This window comes from Schistocerca gregaria, chromosome 1 (genome assembly GCF_023897955.1).
Source record: "Schistocerca gregaria isolate iqSchGreg1 chromosome 1, iqSchGreg1.2, whole genome shotgun sequence".
Classification (NCBI taxonomy): Eukaryota; Metazoa; Arthropoda; class Insecta; order Orthoptera; family Acrididae; genus Schistocerca; species Schistocerca gregaria.
In genome coordinates this window covers 505,579,360-505,596,530 of record NC_064920.1, presented here as the reverse complement: position 1 = coordinate 505,596,530, position 17,171 = coordinate 505,579,360, and the positions used below count along the sequence as shown (strand labels likewise).

The 17,171-nt window shown below is 38.3% G+C and overlaps 1 protein-coding gene across 2 annotated transcripts in view; it reads left to right on the top strand.

The window, feature by feature from the left end:
• The window catches only part of LOC126354423 (serine/arginine repetitive matrix protein 2), a 232,460-nt gene that overhangs the window by 139,958 nt on the left and 75,331 nt on the right, over positions 1-17,171 (top strand). The gene's annotated exons all lie outside the window — the stretch shown is intronic.

Sequence of the window (17,171 nt, the reverse complement as noted above, 5' to 3'; positions counted from 1 at the left end):
CAAGACCATACATTGACTGTTATCTCTGCTTAACGCCAATATAAAATGTTATCAACCACCTATTAAATTGATGACATTTTTATTTTCTGTAAGGTCATCCCAGTACCAGTATAGAAGGAAATGCATGTTCGTCATTATTGGCAGATGTGATTTCAAGTTCTGATGAAGATGTGTTTGAAAATTCTGATGAATGTGTTCCAAGAGGTGGCGAAAGCAGTGATAAAAAGCAATGATGGAGGGAATATATCTATATGGAAGACAGTTAAAAGATCTTCAAGGGTTGAAGAAATTGATCTAATTCAACAGCAGCCTGGCAGTGAAACACCGAAGTTCAGTGGAAGGGGGAGGGAGAAATGTGATCCACAGCATTAATCCAGAAAAAGAAAGCTAACGAAAAGTTATGGGAGAAAAATCGGAGGAAAGAATTGAAAACTGCAGGAAGGAATATGTGACGCCGAAAGGAAAAGTTATACCTGCTAAAGGTCTGAAATCATCGTGCAAGTGAAGGAAAAATTGCGGAGGAAAATTAAATGACGATGAGAGAGAGAAAATGTTCATAGAATATTACAAATTGTACCCAGAATCTCAAAAACAGTTCATAGCTAATCATGTATCTGAGGAAAAGAAACATGTGGAGCGTCTATACAAGGGCGATGTACTTGAGGACAATATTATGGAAATGGAAGAGAATGTAGATGAAGATGAAATGGGAGATACGATACTGCGTGAAGAGTTTGACAGAGCACTGAAAGACCTAAGTTGAAACAAGGCCCCAGGAGTAGACAACATTCCATTAGACCTACTGACGGCCTTGGGAGAGCCAGTCGTGACAAAACTCTACCATCTGGTGATCAAGATGTATGAGACAGGCGAAATACCCTCAGACTTCAAGAAGAATATAATAATTCCAATCCCAAAGAAAGCAGGTGTTCACAGGTGTGAAAATTACCGAACTATCAGTTTAATAAGTCACAGCTGCTTACGACTTATCTTAAAAGAAAGAGTAAGGAAAGGCAAACCTACGTTTGTAGCATTTGTAGACTTAGAGAAAGCTTTTGACAATGTTGACTGGAATACTCTCTTTAAAATTCTAAAGGTGGCAGGGTAAAATACAGGGAGCGAAAGGGTATTTACAATTTGTACAGAAAGCACATGGCAGTTATAAGAGTCGAGGGACATGAAAGGGAAGCAGTGGTTGGGAAGGGAGTAAGACAGGGTTGTAGCCTCTCCCAGATGTTATTCGATCTGTATATTGAGCAAGCAGTAAAGGAAACAAAAGAAAAATTCGGAGTAGGTATTAAAATCCATGGAGTAGAAATAAAAACTTTGAGGTTCGCCGATGACATTGTAATTCTGTCAGAGACAGCAAAAGACTTAGAAGAGCAGTTGAACGGAATGGACAGTGTCTTGAAAGGAGGATATAAGATGAACACCAATAAAAGCAAAACGAGGATAATGGAATGTAGTCGAATTAAGTCGGGTGATGCTGAGGGAATTAGATTAGGAAATGAGATGCTTAAAGTAGTAAAGGAGTTTTGCTATTTGGGGAGCAAAGTAACTGATGATGATCAAAGTAGAGAGGATATAAAATGTAGACTGGCAATGGCAAGGTAAGCGTTTCTGAAGAAGAGCAATTTGTTAACATGGTGTATAGATTTAAGTGACAGGAAGTCGTTTCTGACAGTATTTGTATGGAGTGTAGCCATGTATGGAAGTGAAACACGGACGATAAATAGTTTGGACAGGAAGAGAATAGAAGCTTTCGAAATGTGGTGCTACAGAAGAATGCTGAAGATTAGATGGGTAGATCACATAACAAATGAGGAGGTATTGAATAGAATTGGGGAGAAGAGGAGATATGGCACAACTTGACGAAAAGAAGGGACCGGTTGGTAGGACATGTTCTGAGGCATCAAGGGATCACAAGTTTAGCATTGGAGGGCAGCGTGGAGGTTAAAAATCGTAGAGGGAGACCAAGAGATGAATACACTAAGCAGATTCAGAAGGATGTAGGTTGCAGTAGGTACTGGGAGATGAAGAAACTTGCACAGGATAGGGTAACATGGAGAGCTGCATCAAACCAGGCTCAGGACTGAAGACCACAACAACAACAACAAGGAACAAACCTGAAGGAACTGCAAGCAGACGAAATTATTTCCAGGAAGTACTTTCTTTACAGTACTTCTTTGCAGACTAAGATAGAAGTATGTCAGATATACGTTCCTTAGAACATTTCCTTTAACACAAAAGAAGGTAAGAATAATTGCGAAGAAAAGACGAGGCTCTGAAGAAGGAGTGTGATGGAAGTGGTAAACATTCTAATCATCCGATAGTTCCACCTTACGGCATTGATTTAATAAAGGAACACATTAACGTTTCCTTCCTACAAAGCAATTATTCTCGATCTCATTCTTCTAAAAAATATTCATCTCCTGACTTGAGTTTTTCAGTAATGTACCGGCTCTATCAAGAATTTTGCCAAACCAAAGGTATGAAGCCAAGAAAGGAGACGCGTTATCTTAGCTTCCACAAACTGAAGATTGACACTTGTGCAAAATTGGACAAATACGCCATGTTACCCATGAATTGTACTGACGATGCTGAGCGTTGTAAGGTTGAAGTGGAACGACAGCAACATTTGGATATTGCCAGGCTGCTTACGATCAGAAGGACAGTGATAAAAAGAGAGCTGAGCAGAATTCCAATGTAGTTTTGCAGAAATGTCGAGCCACTCCTTTTCTATACTGTCGTGTGGCATATACGAAAGACAACTTTGGACCTTCAACTTGACCATCTATGTAAAGAGACGTAAATAATGTTCTCCAGTATGTTACATTTGGAATGAAACAGTGGCAGGAATAGGTAACAAAAAAATAGCTTCTTGTCTATATGATTATTTGATGAAACTGGCCGACGAAATTGTTGAGGTAGACCTGTACAGTGATTCGTGTATAGGACAAATCAGAAATATTTTTATTGCCACCATGTTTCTTCGAGTAGTGGAAGAATTCATGGTTCAGGAAAGACGTTTGGAAATCAGCCACAAGTTTCTTGAAGTTGGATATACTCACTTGGAAGCTGACTCAATTCACGTAGCCATTGAGAAGACAAAGAAAACAACAACTGTTGAAGTAGAACTGCCAAGAGACTGGGCCAAATTAATACGCATGGTTCCCCAAAAGCCACCTACAACTGCAATAGAGCTGGAAGAAAAGGACTTATACAACTTTGAAGAGTAGATGAGAAGTCATTATCTGCACAAGAAAATTAACATAGAAGGGAATCCTATAGTTTGGAACAAGATAAAATGGATGAAGTATCGCTCAGGTAAGCCAGGAATTGTCTCCTACAAACACAGTTACTCCTCAAGATGATAGATCTGAACAGAAAGAACACTCTACGCTTGTCTGTGCCAAAACTTGCACGTATTTCAGATGCCATCATACCCATTTCAGAAAAGAAATTAATGGACTTACGGGATCTCTTTCCATACATCAGTGTAAGCAGTCGTCCATTCTACATGCGTTTCATCAGTCACCTGAGAACCCATAAACAGATGAAAGAGAGAAACGGATATCTTACGAAGGGGAGGATGAGGATGGTGGTGGTGAAGGAGACGAGTGATATATTTTTTTTTTCTCCCCGTTTACAGTATCAACCATAATGTATGCCAACTATTTGTCTGATGTTAATAAATGTGAGTAAACTGTTTCCGGCCCTGATTACGAGACCAAACTGTGTTTTCATAATTAACGTTGGTAAAATGTGATTTTTGGAACATGTAATAGTTGCTATCAGTTATTAAATTCTTGAGGAATGAATAAAGTGATTTAATTAATGAGTATAAGGAAATATTTATCTTAAGGTTGCCTGTTTCTGGTTATTCAGTGTACGTGACCCTGATGTCCAAAGGGCCAATGTTAAATAATTTAAGATGTTAAAAAGTGCCAATGTCCTCTTAAATCCTTTAATTTTGAAGTTGAAAATTCTAGAAATTTATTATTTTAAATGAGATTTAGTTAAATTGATTTACTATAATGATAGTAACAAATAGCCCCAAATGAATTGTTAATAGTTGTCAGAAAATATTCAGAAGCTTGTAACTTAAAACTAAGATTCTTGAAATTGGCGCTTTTAGAACCAAGCCACAGATATTTTCACCGTGGTCACGTGATTTCGGGACGCCGTAGGTTTGTTCGTACTGCATCCTATAAATTATGAATGTCATTATATCGCTAGTACGGACAGAACCCCTTCGTAGGGTCTGTGGAGTCGTTGTAGGCGTTTTGTAGACGCCATAAAAATTCGCATCTGATACTTGGACTGAAGTGGGTTGTTCAAATTTGAAGAGCAAAATGAACTGGCATCACGTCACGGCTCTGTCATGTCAGCTTCTGTTTACACTGTCCGTCAAGTCACGTCAATTCTTTTAGCCCAGTACAAAATGGCGAAAGTGAGGTTGTGACACACCGTCCGTGTTACAAAAAGTCACGGTATAGTATCTGAACTGAGGATCTAAACAACGACAAAGTTTATTAATAGTGAAAGCAAACTTCATAGCGTATGCGCCTACCAGTTTTGTTTGGTGAAGTGCTGGAAAGTGAAACATCATTTTAAAACATGTATATTTATTTACTAGTGGAAATATATACATACAAACACATGAAAACAATAAAGAAATAAATGGCGCGTATTTACCTTTTCTATTCTCTTTCCTTACCTAACGAATGTCATGAACAACTGTATTTTGCTTCTTCCTTAAAGCTGACCTTTTCACTTTAAACGTTATCTAATGTCTGAACTTGCTTGTGTAAAAACACTCAATGGAAACATTTTCCAGGTCTTCATGGAACATTTGCCATAAAATAAAGCATAAGAAAACAGAGTTCAAAGGTACACATACGTGAACTTAAGATGTTAGCAGACGACTATACGGTCAAAACTTTCTTCCCGAGAAAATTTGACGTGACGTACGTTGACGATCTGTTTGAGTGCCGTCATTTGAAATGCATTGTGGAATGTTTCGACGTGACGTGACGACCATTGTGAATTTGCCTTGAACAAAGAGCGTCGTCCAGAGACCACGTGACAATTCTAGCTTATTGTATGCGCAGAACGCAATGCTCCCTCCAGAGATACTTCTGTTTCGCTGGAGGTTATTAATATGAGATGTGTGCTCCATCCGCCCTCATGGCGGCTTGAACTCTGCTGGGGACACTTTCAAAAAAATGACTCTGAGCACTATGGGACTTAACTTCTGAGGTCATCAGTCCCCTAGAACTTAGAACTACTTAAACTTAACTAACCTAAGGACATCACACACAGCTATGCCCGAGGCAGGATTCGAACCTGTGACCGTAACGGTCGCGCGGTTCCAGACTAGCGCCTAGAACCGCTTGGCCACCGGGACACTTTCAGGGAGGTGTCTGAGTATCTGGAGGAGTGGCAGTCTTCCTCAAGAGCCGAAAACGGAGAAGGTAGCGATGTTGGGCACTGACGTCTGGAGCGAAGACGACATTCTAACCCATCCCAAAGGTGTTGCATTGTGTTCAGGTCGGAGCACTGGATAGGTAGTCCTTTTCAGAAATGTTGTTATCCGCAGACCACTGCCATGCTGATACAATCAATCATTGTTCGTCGTACTGTACGCAATGTGTAAAATGTGTTCATATCCTTCCGTACTTAGCGTTTTTTTTTTTTTTTTTTTTTTTCAGGAGCGATAAGGACATCACACCCAAACCACGAAAGAAAACCCATACCGTAACACCACCTTCCCCTTCACTGTTGTCACAATGGGAGGCGGCAGGTGACGTGCCGCAGTCATTCGCCAAATCCAAACCCTTCCGTGGGAATGCCACAGGGTATAGCTCGGGTCATCCATTGTCCAGTGACGTCGCGCTTTACATCACCTCAAGCGTCGCCTACAATAATGTGTGCTCAACCACTCTACCCTATTCTTTTTAACCTCATATGCACAGTAATTGTGTTGATTTAATTGCTGGTACCATTTTCGAACTAACGAGTGATTTCTTCCGAAAATTTCATACCATTTTTTACAACCACCATCCGCAGTGACCGACGATTCTTGTCCGTCGGTTAATGATATCTGCTTAGTGTTGGTTTAGCTGCGGTTTTTCCTTCGCGTTTCCATTTCACAATCACATCGCCGACAGCCTTAGAAGGGTCCCTGATGGATTTATTTCTCAGGTTACACCCAGTGACTAATTCTCGTTCGAAGTTGCTGAGCTGTCCGTTGTTGAGCTGTTCTCCTGTTAGTGCAGTGCGCTTCTACTGTCAACACAGTACTCCCCGCTACTTTCGTACTGGCGCGTCATCTCGCGTGTCATCTTTTGGTCAGTTCCGCATACTTTCCATCATATAGTGTATAGACGGTCGTGGTCCCTACATCTGCTGTGATGAGCGTAGAAACCAAGGTCTAAATCCGTTTTCCATATGCAACAAAAGTGAGGCCATAGCAAGTGGCATTACGGCTGATACCCCATTGACACCGCCTGCTGAAGTTTCCACATGCTCCTGCCTAATTTATAGTCGCACCATTCTCTGTATGGCGTAAAATGATATTTTTTTCAGATGGATATTGGCGTTTCTATTCAGGCTATGGGGGCCACACGAAATTTGGGCTTCAAGGTCATCTCGCCGTCTTACAACATTGCAAGTTTTTTTATAGTGATAATTTCAAATAATCGTAAAAGTTTAAAAAAAGAATATTGGGCAACTCTATTTTTAGCCTAGAATATGATAGAAGACTTTCCAAAACAAAATTCTCACTATCGACTAGGGAAAAAAAAGAAAACCAACGTACAAGAAATTTTGGAGGAGAAATAATTTCTTACTTCAACCTGTGGTAGTAACAGAATCACTAATATAATTGGTTATTTCGGAAATATAAAAGTATTCTGAGAGATAAAAAATAAAATATTATAAGAGGTGTGAAACTGTGCCGACTGCATAGCGAAAAATGTAGTCGCTGATGAATTTTCGTTCTGTAGAGCTGCGAAGAAACTTCCTACGAGAAAGTTGTTAAGAAAACTACAAAATTTTTTTGGTAACATTTCAAATTTCATTATTCTATCGTAACACGCATAGAGGCAAATTACTTCCGCGATATTCCGTGCGCAGCAGCGCGAAAGTCGTTGCAGGCCGTCGCCAAGAGTTTTATTCGGACGGCTTGCTTTAATATGACCGAGAATATTCCCTGCTTTCCGAAAATATTCTACTGGCTGCTAATACATAACCTTCGTCATTGCACCTATCACTCAAAACGCCAATATCCGCTACACAAACGTAATTGTAGTTATTTTGAAGCCAATATTTTCACTGAAGTCGAGCAAAATATTTGTTCGAAAGGTTTTGTGAAACCCATGTTTTATCTAAATTTGCTGTAAGCCTATTGTTCCCAGCACGCAATACATGCTTGCTACACAAAAACCTTGTTCTTACTACTGCAGTGTCCCTGTGTTGTGTTACAAATTAGTCAATCATTGCAGATAAGACAGTGCATTGAAGAGACTGCCCAGAATAATCAATTTTATCACGGACATTACGCTAAATTTCTCTAGCCATCGGATACTATCCTCTGTCATACTAAAGTAATACAATTCTATGTTCTAGCTTTTTGTAAAAGTCGTCAAATATTATAGATTTCTATGCTCTTCTCAAGTGCTAGGACTGTTCCGATGTTACTGCACTGTTTATATATACAGGAGCACCACAACGTTTTGTCATTTTATGAACTGCATTACCCTTACTAAGCAATAGCCAGTAAATCCTTCTATGAAAAAAGGAGTTAAATTTCGAATGTACAAATAAACCATATGCAGTAAGATTATATCCGAATGTAAAGACATTCGATAGGCGGTTTTAGGAGAAACTGTTGTCAATTAATGCAGAATTGACCATCTTATTTTAATTGACAGTTACTGTCAAGTGAGCTAATCGCCACCACTTGTGATAAATTTATCAGACGTCTACTGCAAGGGAAAAACATTCGCAGTATGTCGTCTATTACTGAAATGAATTGACAAACTTTTAAATCAAGTCAGCTTTTTACATAGGCGGCACTTACGTAAACTGAAGGATCTTCTGGCTCCGAGTCTTCAGATTCACAGTTGCTTGTTCCAGCCAGGTGTATCATCACAGATTCCACTATGGTGTCTCCTAAACCCTGGTTGAAGAAATCGGTTTCTTGCAATGATTCTGCAGGTTTTACGCACCTATCCCAGTCCTGGTGATTAACGCGTGTTAGCTTCTCGACTTCAGCAAGTTTGAAAGTAGTATTTCTTTTCGCTGTTTCTCGCTTTATTTGGGCCCATATCAATTCAATGTGATTATTCTGGCAGTGATACGGTGGTAGACGTACCTGTTGGAGGCCCATTTTGTTTGCCAGTTGATCTAATTCGTAAATCTTTTTGGCACCTACGATTTCTTCCGTAGAAAGAGTTCAGCCTTTGTTTGATCGATTGAAAATGAAACATTCTTTCTCTTTAACCATTCCATAATATCTGCCTTGCGCCAATTTGAACGATGCAGCTTTTCTATCTGAATGGGGTATTAATTATCCACCACGATAAATGACCCTTCTTCCAGCACAAACAACAGTCGAATAAACTATTTTTTTAAAACTTATCCATTCGTTTCTGAATGTTAATCGGATTGGCAAGAACTTTTCCCACCACGAAAAATAAGTTTGGCCTTTGGCATGAAACCTGTGGTTAATGAACGAGCGTGGGCGATGATTAATCGGCCACGTTTACAAGTAGGCACTTTCAAACCGCCATTTCCTTTGGAGTCGTGTCATATGTACTTATTGGTGTGGTTCTGTGAAACCCAAGTTTCATCCAAGTACACTACAAGCCTGGTGTCTTCAGCACGCAAGAAGTGCATTGTACACAAAACTTTGTTCATGCTGCTGCATTGTCTCTGCGTTCCTTTAAGAATTTCCGTCTGTCATTACACGTCTTGAATCGGAAACCAAGGGAGCCGAGAAGATGAAGAATGGAGGTCTCTGAACCTAAGTGATTAATTTTTTTCACAGAGGTCAGCCTGTATTTTTTTGACCGGGTACTCTTCTGTGTCGTAATATCCAAGTACAGTTATACGCACGAGCTCTTGGTTAAAATCGTCAAAGGCTGTTGATTTTCGTTCACGTTCATATCCCTTTCTTGGAGAATCGAAACACTCATTCATGTCTGGAGATGGCCTACAGTTGACTAGGTGACACCACACGCTTTACCAGTATGTTTATGAATTTGCGCAAAATTTAAGTTATTCCACGCTTTTTCACTGTTTGCCAGATCAGTAAAAAACTTGTACATTCGATATGATAATTTTCGATTGCTTATGAATGTCGTTCCGCCATTTACGCACACGAACCGGCGTAGTACTACAAGTAGGCCTTGACCCTGCATTGTTGCTCACCACAGAACACACGTCAAAGCACCTTTCTAAATACAAGGCGGGCGAATCACATCCCGCAGCCCCTGCTGGAGGCAGGAAGCGGCCGTGACCTTGAAGACTCTACTTTCGTGCCGCCCACTAGTGCCAGCACCTGTAGGGAATTCTGTGTCTTTTCGAAAGTTGGAAATTGTGGGTGAAGCAGAAAGTTTCTAGGTATTCGTCTACCCGCTGCTGTCCGGTGGTGGTTGGCACACCATAGCTGATCTGAAAATGTAAGATTCGCGATTGTGTAGCGCGAACCACATTCTGAGCAGCTTACAACTTGTTTGATCTGCGAAGTAATTTGTGTTGCCTATTTGGTTATAATTTTTAGTCTCATTTTGTGTCATTAACTTTGAATTTAAGAGCTGCCCAGGTGGCGATATCGTATTGGGTTTTCTCTGTATAGTCTTCTAATTTCTTACCCCCCTCCACACACACTCTCTCTCTCTCTCTCTCTCTCTCTCTCTCTCTCTCTGTTAGCCCTATTCTGTGTCATTTCTGTTGGTACTTTAGGGAATTTTTTTGTGCATCGTTAAGAAGAAATAAAAATCTGTTAAGACTTGCCCTAGATTTAAGCTCCTTTAATTGTCCAGCAACTTTTCTTCAGTTAGCCGTCCCACAAATAAGGAAAATAATCTGTTGTATACCAAAGTAGTTGTTCTCACTATATCAGTGTTCTCTTTGTGTACTATGCCGGCAGATAGAGACCCACCACAGAGTTTCACCATAATAATTAAGTTCGTTTTGGGCAAATTATGAAATGAAGTGCCAGTTATACTTCAAGACCACACATATGTGAAAAAGTTTATCTTCGCCATAATAAGTAATAGTGGAGCCCGACAAAAATAAATTTTGGAAAGAGCAAATGTTTGTGGCCGTTAGATTCGTTCTTCTGGCGGAAAATTACCTGACACAATTAAAGGCCGTGAATTTTTTCACTGTTAAATAATATTCAATAACTTACATGTGAGTTAATAGATTAAGCAGAAAGTACTCATATTTAACAGTATTGTCGGCCATTTCTGCAGACGTCTGCATTTTTCTGGCTAATATTCTCCATTTAGAACACAATGTTCCAAATTCACACTCAAGAGTCCTCTAAGCTGCTGATAACCTAATGTTGAAATATTTTTCGTTAACACTTAACTAATATCTTCCTTGGGTTTTAACAAACCAGTACAAGTGCGTAAACTTTGTAGCTGAGATGACAAAAGATGTAGTCATATCACAGTTTGGCAAAGCACTGACATCAGAATTCTGATCGCCCGTCTGACAAATGCAGAAGCAAAGCTTAAGCCCTAAATGATCCACATCTGTACTCTGCGGGCTAACTTATGGCGAGTGGTGGAGTATTCCTCTGGTACTGTCGTTTTCCTCTTTCCCTGTCCATTTGCAAGTGGTGCTGGGGAAGGACGCCTGTCGATTAACTTCCGCATTAGCTCTAATTTCGCTCATTTTTTCGTTGTGGTTATTTTGCAAAGACATATGTGGGAAGAAGTAGTGTTTTGCCCAACTCTTGTTGCAACTTACGCTCTTGGACTTTCAGCAGTAATCTTCTCCGTGATACACAAAGACTCTCTTGTAGCGACTGTCGCTTGAGTTTATTGAGCTTTTGCCCAACACTTCTACACTTACTAAGCGATTCCGTGAGGAAAAGTGCCATTCTTCGTTGGATCTTCACTGTCTTTCTTGTTAATCAAACTGGTAAGGATCTTAGATTGGTTAACGATACTGAAGAGTCGGTCGAACAAGTGTCTTATAAGTCGCTTTTTTCGTGGGTGCATTACAGTATCTTGAGACTCTTCCGCAGAATCTCAGTCTTTTCATACCATTTGTTTAATGTGGTCCTACCACATTAATTCTTTCCGAATGGTTACTCCTTGGTATTTTGCAGTAGTTACTTTGTCAGTTACAGGCCACACGTCCTGCGAATACACATTACGCATTTTTAATGCAGTGGTTTCCATTGCCTTCTGCATCCTCGTGCTGTTGTTCATTCTGCCTATAGGGGCAGTTTCATACCTCAAGGACAAAGGATTTCCTTGAACTTCCGTCCACTCATCCACCTTATTTGATAAGGCTGTTGGTAAAATGAGGGTGACTTATTATGCTGGAAGTCTTCAGCTGTCAGTGCTGATTATTAATCAAAATTTAAGCTGTGGTGAGTTCCAAACCTGGAACCGAGGACATTTTGATTGGTAATCAAAGATGCTACCCCAAGACCATTGTTGCATTGTAGGGTGTGTATTAGATAGCATTGGTAGAGGAAGTAGAGGGGATCCAAAGAAGAGCAATGTGTTTAATTACAGGTTCATTTAGTAAGCACGAAAGCACTGGAGATGTGCTCAGCCAATTCCAGTGGTACACACTGTGATAGAGGTGTTCTGCATATACCTGTATGCTTCCTCTAATGTATGTCTCGAGCAAGACCTTGAAGGTGAAATCAGAGAGATCCGAGCTCAGGTGGAGTCGTAACCAGCAATTGTTCTTCTTGCAGTCCATTCACAACTAGAGCAGGAAAATGGAAGTGACAGTGGCATACATGGTAACCTTTGCCACATGCTGTAAGGTGGCTTGCAGAGTATAGATGCAGATGTAATGGTCCGATATCGGACCATTGGGCAACTACAGAAATCACCTCTGTCTGTCGATTTCACCTCTATAACACATTGAGTCCTACCTCTAAGAAAGTTCTGATTCCAGTCACAAATTTGGTCCAGTACTTCATAAGCTTGCATTTTGTTCATACACTGACACTAAGAACTGTATTCAATTGTGAACACGGTGCCAACATGGGCTACTTGTATTAGTACATAACACTACAGCCAATGTAATTTCCGAAAAATTACCAATATTAACATGATGGTATCATTTTAGCGTTCTGCTGGCAAAGGTGTACAAAAACGAAATAAGTTGTAACATTTATTTACAATTCCTTAAGCGATTGAAACTACTGCATAACATATTTTCTTCACAGCCTAACTGTAAAAGACCAAATAAACTGTATCTTTCACATCATAATGACAAAGAGGACACTTCTTGCATTTTTCTCTGAATTTGTCATTTCCTCTTTTTTTGCTTTTGGTGGTAAATGCTAAGAAAAATGAAACATTAATGGCACGGCATCTGGCTTGAGGTTTCTTCTGATACCCAAGTCTTCAGTGTTGAAACATTCATGTAACAAATTTTTTCTGCCTATTTTTGTGTGATTGTTCATCCTGTATGAGATAAGTGTCCAAATATTCTTTGATGCGCCATCACTGGGAAATATTGATGTGACATAAAAAGATTTTACGAAACATTCACATAATACGTTTTATCATTGAATTCGCAATGTTTGTGCATAAATGAATGCTCTCACATGGGAAACCTGTCACATCTGCTCATTTATAGTGTCAGTCCTTAGTTTCAACTTATAATTTATTGTCTTGCTGTCAAAAAAGTGCTTGAAAACCTGTAGAACACAATATTTCTTCCTGTCATATATTTTTGCAGACTATAAAATGCTGCACAAGGCTTCACTACTGTAATAAGAAATTCGTTATTGAAAACACTACAGTAAATAAAAATTAATGTTTATTCCGAAACACTAGCAGAGGAACCTATCAGATGGCTGATAGAGGTATTGATCACTGTGATGTTGGTTTCGGTGTGATGTCAAATGTGATTTATATTGTCTGTGGTCCAGTGTTCTCATCTACAGTGTCGCTTACTATGTTCAGCACCTCTACTAGTCTTTTTGTACCTATAAGAGACAGAAAGTGTTAACATGATTACCATCTTGCTTGAAGATGGCATTTTGCTTTCTTGTTCTTGTTTGGAATGTGGTCAACTCAGGAGCGTAAAATCATAAAGATTTATACATTATCTCTTCTTCTATTCTTTCTTTCCAGATTTTTTAACTGCTTCTCCCTTTTGTCTGCTTTGTTCCTCAATGTGGATTTTTGTGTGTTTGCTTTATTCTATTTCTTGAACATCACGGCAGTGTGTAACTATTATTTCAAACATTTCTCGTTTGAACATATTAACCAAATAATGTAAACTCTTCTAAGAGTGTTTAATTGGAAAATTATTTTTGGTACTGGAATACTGGAAACATTGTTCTCTTATTCTTTCCACCTCTGCAAAAATATAACACATTTATTCTATGCTTGAGTCTGAGAGTTCTGGGAGGTTTTTATAGAGATCTTGATTGCTTCTTAAGGTGTAGCTGCCATTTTAGTCCGTTTTGGTCACTATAATTTTTAAAGATTTTTTATGTCCTCTTTCTCTGTTTGTAGAATATGCATTATTTGGAATGTAGCAGTACACTCAACTGACTGAACCCTAGAGGTTTTATGACCACACTATAGCAGCTACTTTTCTCATTTTTTTTATTACAGGTGCCATTGTAGAGCTGGTATGCTGTCTCAAGTTTTGTAGCTCTGGCATCTTTTGCACAGATAAATTTCTAGTTCTGGTATCATTTACATTGTTAATGAAGCCATTTGTTTGAATTATGGCCCCATGGCATTTAAATTTCTGAACTTCACTGGTTTTCGAAAACCATAGGACCTCTGTAATAACGCCATATGGTCAATGAACGTGTTATTATTTTAAGGGAATACTAACTAAATGCGATGAATGGCTATAATAATACTAAGAAGAAGACGAACACCTACAACAACAATGATGGCAATGTTGATTATGATAATAATAATAATAATAATAATAATAATAATAATAATGAACTCCACCAACCTGGGTCTTAAAAGTTCCGAGGATGCCTGTCATAAGCAGTTAAAACTGATGGACACACATTTTCGCAAACTGCTAGGAATAGCCAAAACTTGGATATTACCAAACCAAAACTTGGATAATTTCAACTGGATCACACAGCCATATCTCAAAGGTATCTCGTGGAAATTATGAATGTTAAAGTAATTAGAAATGCGGATTTTGAGTCAGATCATTATATCTCTAAAATTAAAATATTATTTCTCCCATCTAAAACAAAAAATGCAACCAAGAAAGTAATTAGATACAATTCCACTACAGGTAACATTACAGTAGGAAATATAAAAAAAAATTTAGAGCAGATCAAAACAAGATGATTGGCATGAACTCCTGATTGTTGTTGTTCTTGTCTTCAGTCCTGAGACTGGTTTGATGCAGCTCTCCATGCTACTCTATCCTGTGCAAGCTTCTTCATCTCCCAGTACCTACTGCAACCTACATCCTTCTGAATCTGCTTAGTGTATTCATCTCTTGGTCTCCCTCTACGATTTTTAACCTCCACGCTGCCCTCCAATGCTAAACTTGTGATCCCTTGATGCCTCAGAACATGTCCTACCAACCGGTCCCTTCTTTTCGTCAAGTTGTGCCATATCTCCTCTTCTCCCCAATTCTATTCAATACCTCCTCATTTGTTATGTGATCTACCCATCTAATCTTCAGCATTCTTCTGTAGCACCACATTTCGAAAGCTTCTATTCTCTTCTTGTCCAAACTATTTATCGTCCATGTTTCACTTCCATACTTAGCTACACTCCATACAAATACTTTCAGAAAAGACTTCCTTACACTTAAATCTACACTCGATGTTAACAAATTGCTCTTCTTCAGAAATGCTTTCCTTGCCATTGCCAGTCTACATTTTATATCCTCTCTACTTCGACCATCATCAGTTATTTTGCTCCCCAAATAGCAAAAATCCTTTACTACTTTAAGTGTCTCATTTCCTAATCTAAATCCCTCAGCGTCACCTGACTTAATTTGATTACATTCCATTATCCTCGTTTTGCTTTTGTTGATGTTCATCTTATATCCTCCTTTCAAGACACTGTCCATTCCGTTCAACTGCTCTTCCAAGTCCTTTGCTGTCTCTGACAGAATTACAATGTCATCGGTGAACCTCAAAGTTTTTATTTATTCTCCATGGATTTTAATGCCTACTCCGAATTTTTCTTTTGTTTCCTTTACTGCTTGCTCAATATATAGATTGAATAACATCGGGGAGAGACCACAACCTGGTACAAATTACTAAATCGGCAGAGAAAACTTTAGGACTAGCCAAGATTAAAAAGGAGACATGGTGGAGTGGAGAGTGTGAAGAAGCACTAGAACAAAGAGCTCAAAGTGGACAAAATAGATATGTTAAAGAAAACAACATTTAGAAGAATTCAGAAAAAAAACAGAAACCTCAAAACTAATATGAAAAATCAAAAGAAACTCTGCTTGTGGAAATAGAAGAAAATTTTACCAAAAATAATACTATAACTTTTTTACCAGACTTTTAAACATGTACTTAAAAGGTATCAAGTATCTGTTTCAAAGATGAAAATGGCAAAATAGGATTAAATAGCAAAGAAAACACCAAATAGTAGCCAAATTTTTTGACATGCTCTTAAAATCTCCAGTTCCAACAGTTAACTTGGAATTTCCGGAAATACAACAAAATCTGTAGGAAGTTCCCCCTCCCCCCAACAAAGCAAGAAATTTATGAAGCCATTGAATCACTCAAAAACAACAATACAAGTGGTGAAGACCACATTACAGCAGAATTATTGGAATGGTCTGAACCAAAGATTATTAATGATCTACAGCTGCTTTATGTAAATCAGCAAACCTATAATGGTATGATTTATTGATTTCAAGAAAAGCATTTGATTTGGTAGACAGAGAGACAATAGATAAAATCATTAGAGTATTTGGTGTGAAAGTGAAACTAGCAAACATATTCATGAAACTCTTAACAAAGACTATATCTAAAGTTAAATGTATGAAATAACTATCTCTGCCATTTGAATTAAAAACTGTTGTTAGACAAGAGGCAGTTTATAACCTTTAATGTTTAACTGCATTCTGAAAAGAAAAAATTAAGATCTGAAATTTTGAGCTAAAGAATCACAAAATTGAACCAGTAATTCTAGGAAGAAGAAAAATGAAATTGAGGTAAACTGCCTGGGTTCTGCAGTACTTTCAGAAACTCTCACAGACACAATTATTCAAATAAATCTTCTGGAATAAATAGCAAATAGAACTGGTCTCAAAGTTTCAACTGAGAAAAGCAAAATTCATGACAAACTTAAAAAATACACCAAAATTCATAAAACACAAATTGGTAAAATAGAACAAATTGATAAAATAGGGTGAGTAAGTTAATTCAAATATCTGTTTGGAGAGTTATACAGCAGAATGGACTAGAGAAATCTGCAGTAGATATAAGAGTTAAAAATAGAGTGAGGGCATTTGTTTTGACAAAAAATGTTTACAACAAGAAATGTATATCTACAAAAATCAAACTAAAACAATGTACCACAGTGGTATGACCAGAATATTGATACACATGTGAATGTGTAAGAATGAACTTTGAGCTAGACAGAATAGGGGTGCTTGAAAGATGTATAGTTAGAAAAATAATGAATGCAACACAAACTACAGGTGGCTCTAAAATTAGAAGTAATGAGGAGATCTACAAAAATATAGATAAAATATCACAAGTAATGGCTAGAAGAAGGTTAATCTTTTTTGGACTTCTCTACTGAATGACTGATAACAGGCTCAAGGAAAAAATATTCCTATATTTCTGGAAGAAGAAATCAGTGATAATGTGGGTTACAGAAATTGATAATGTGGATTACAGAAATAAGGAAAGACCTAGAAAGAAACAACATTAAAGAATTGAAAATAACAGACAAAAATCTTGACAAGAATAAAATATTAAATTTAGA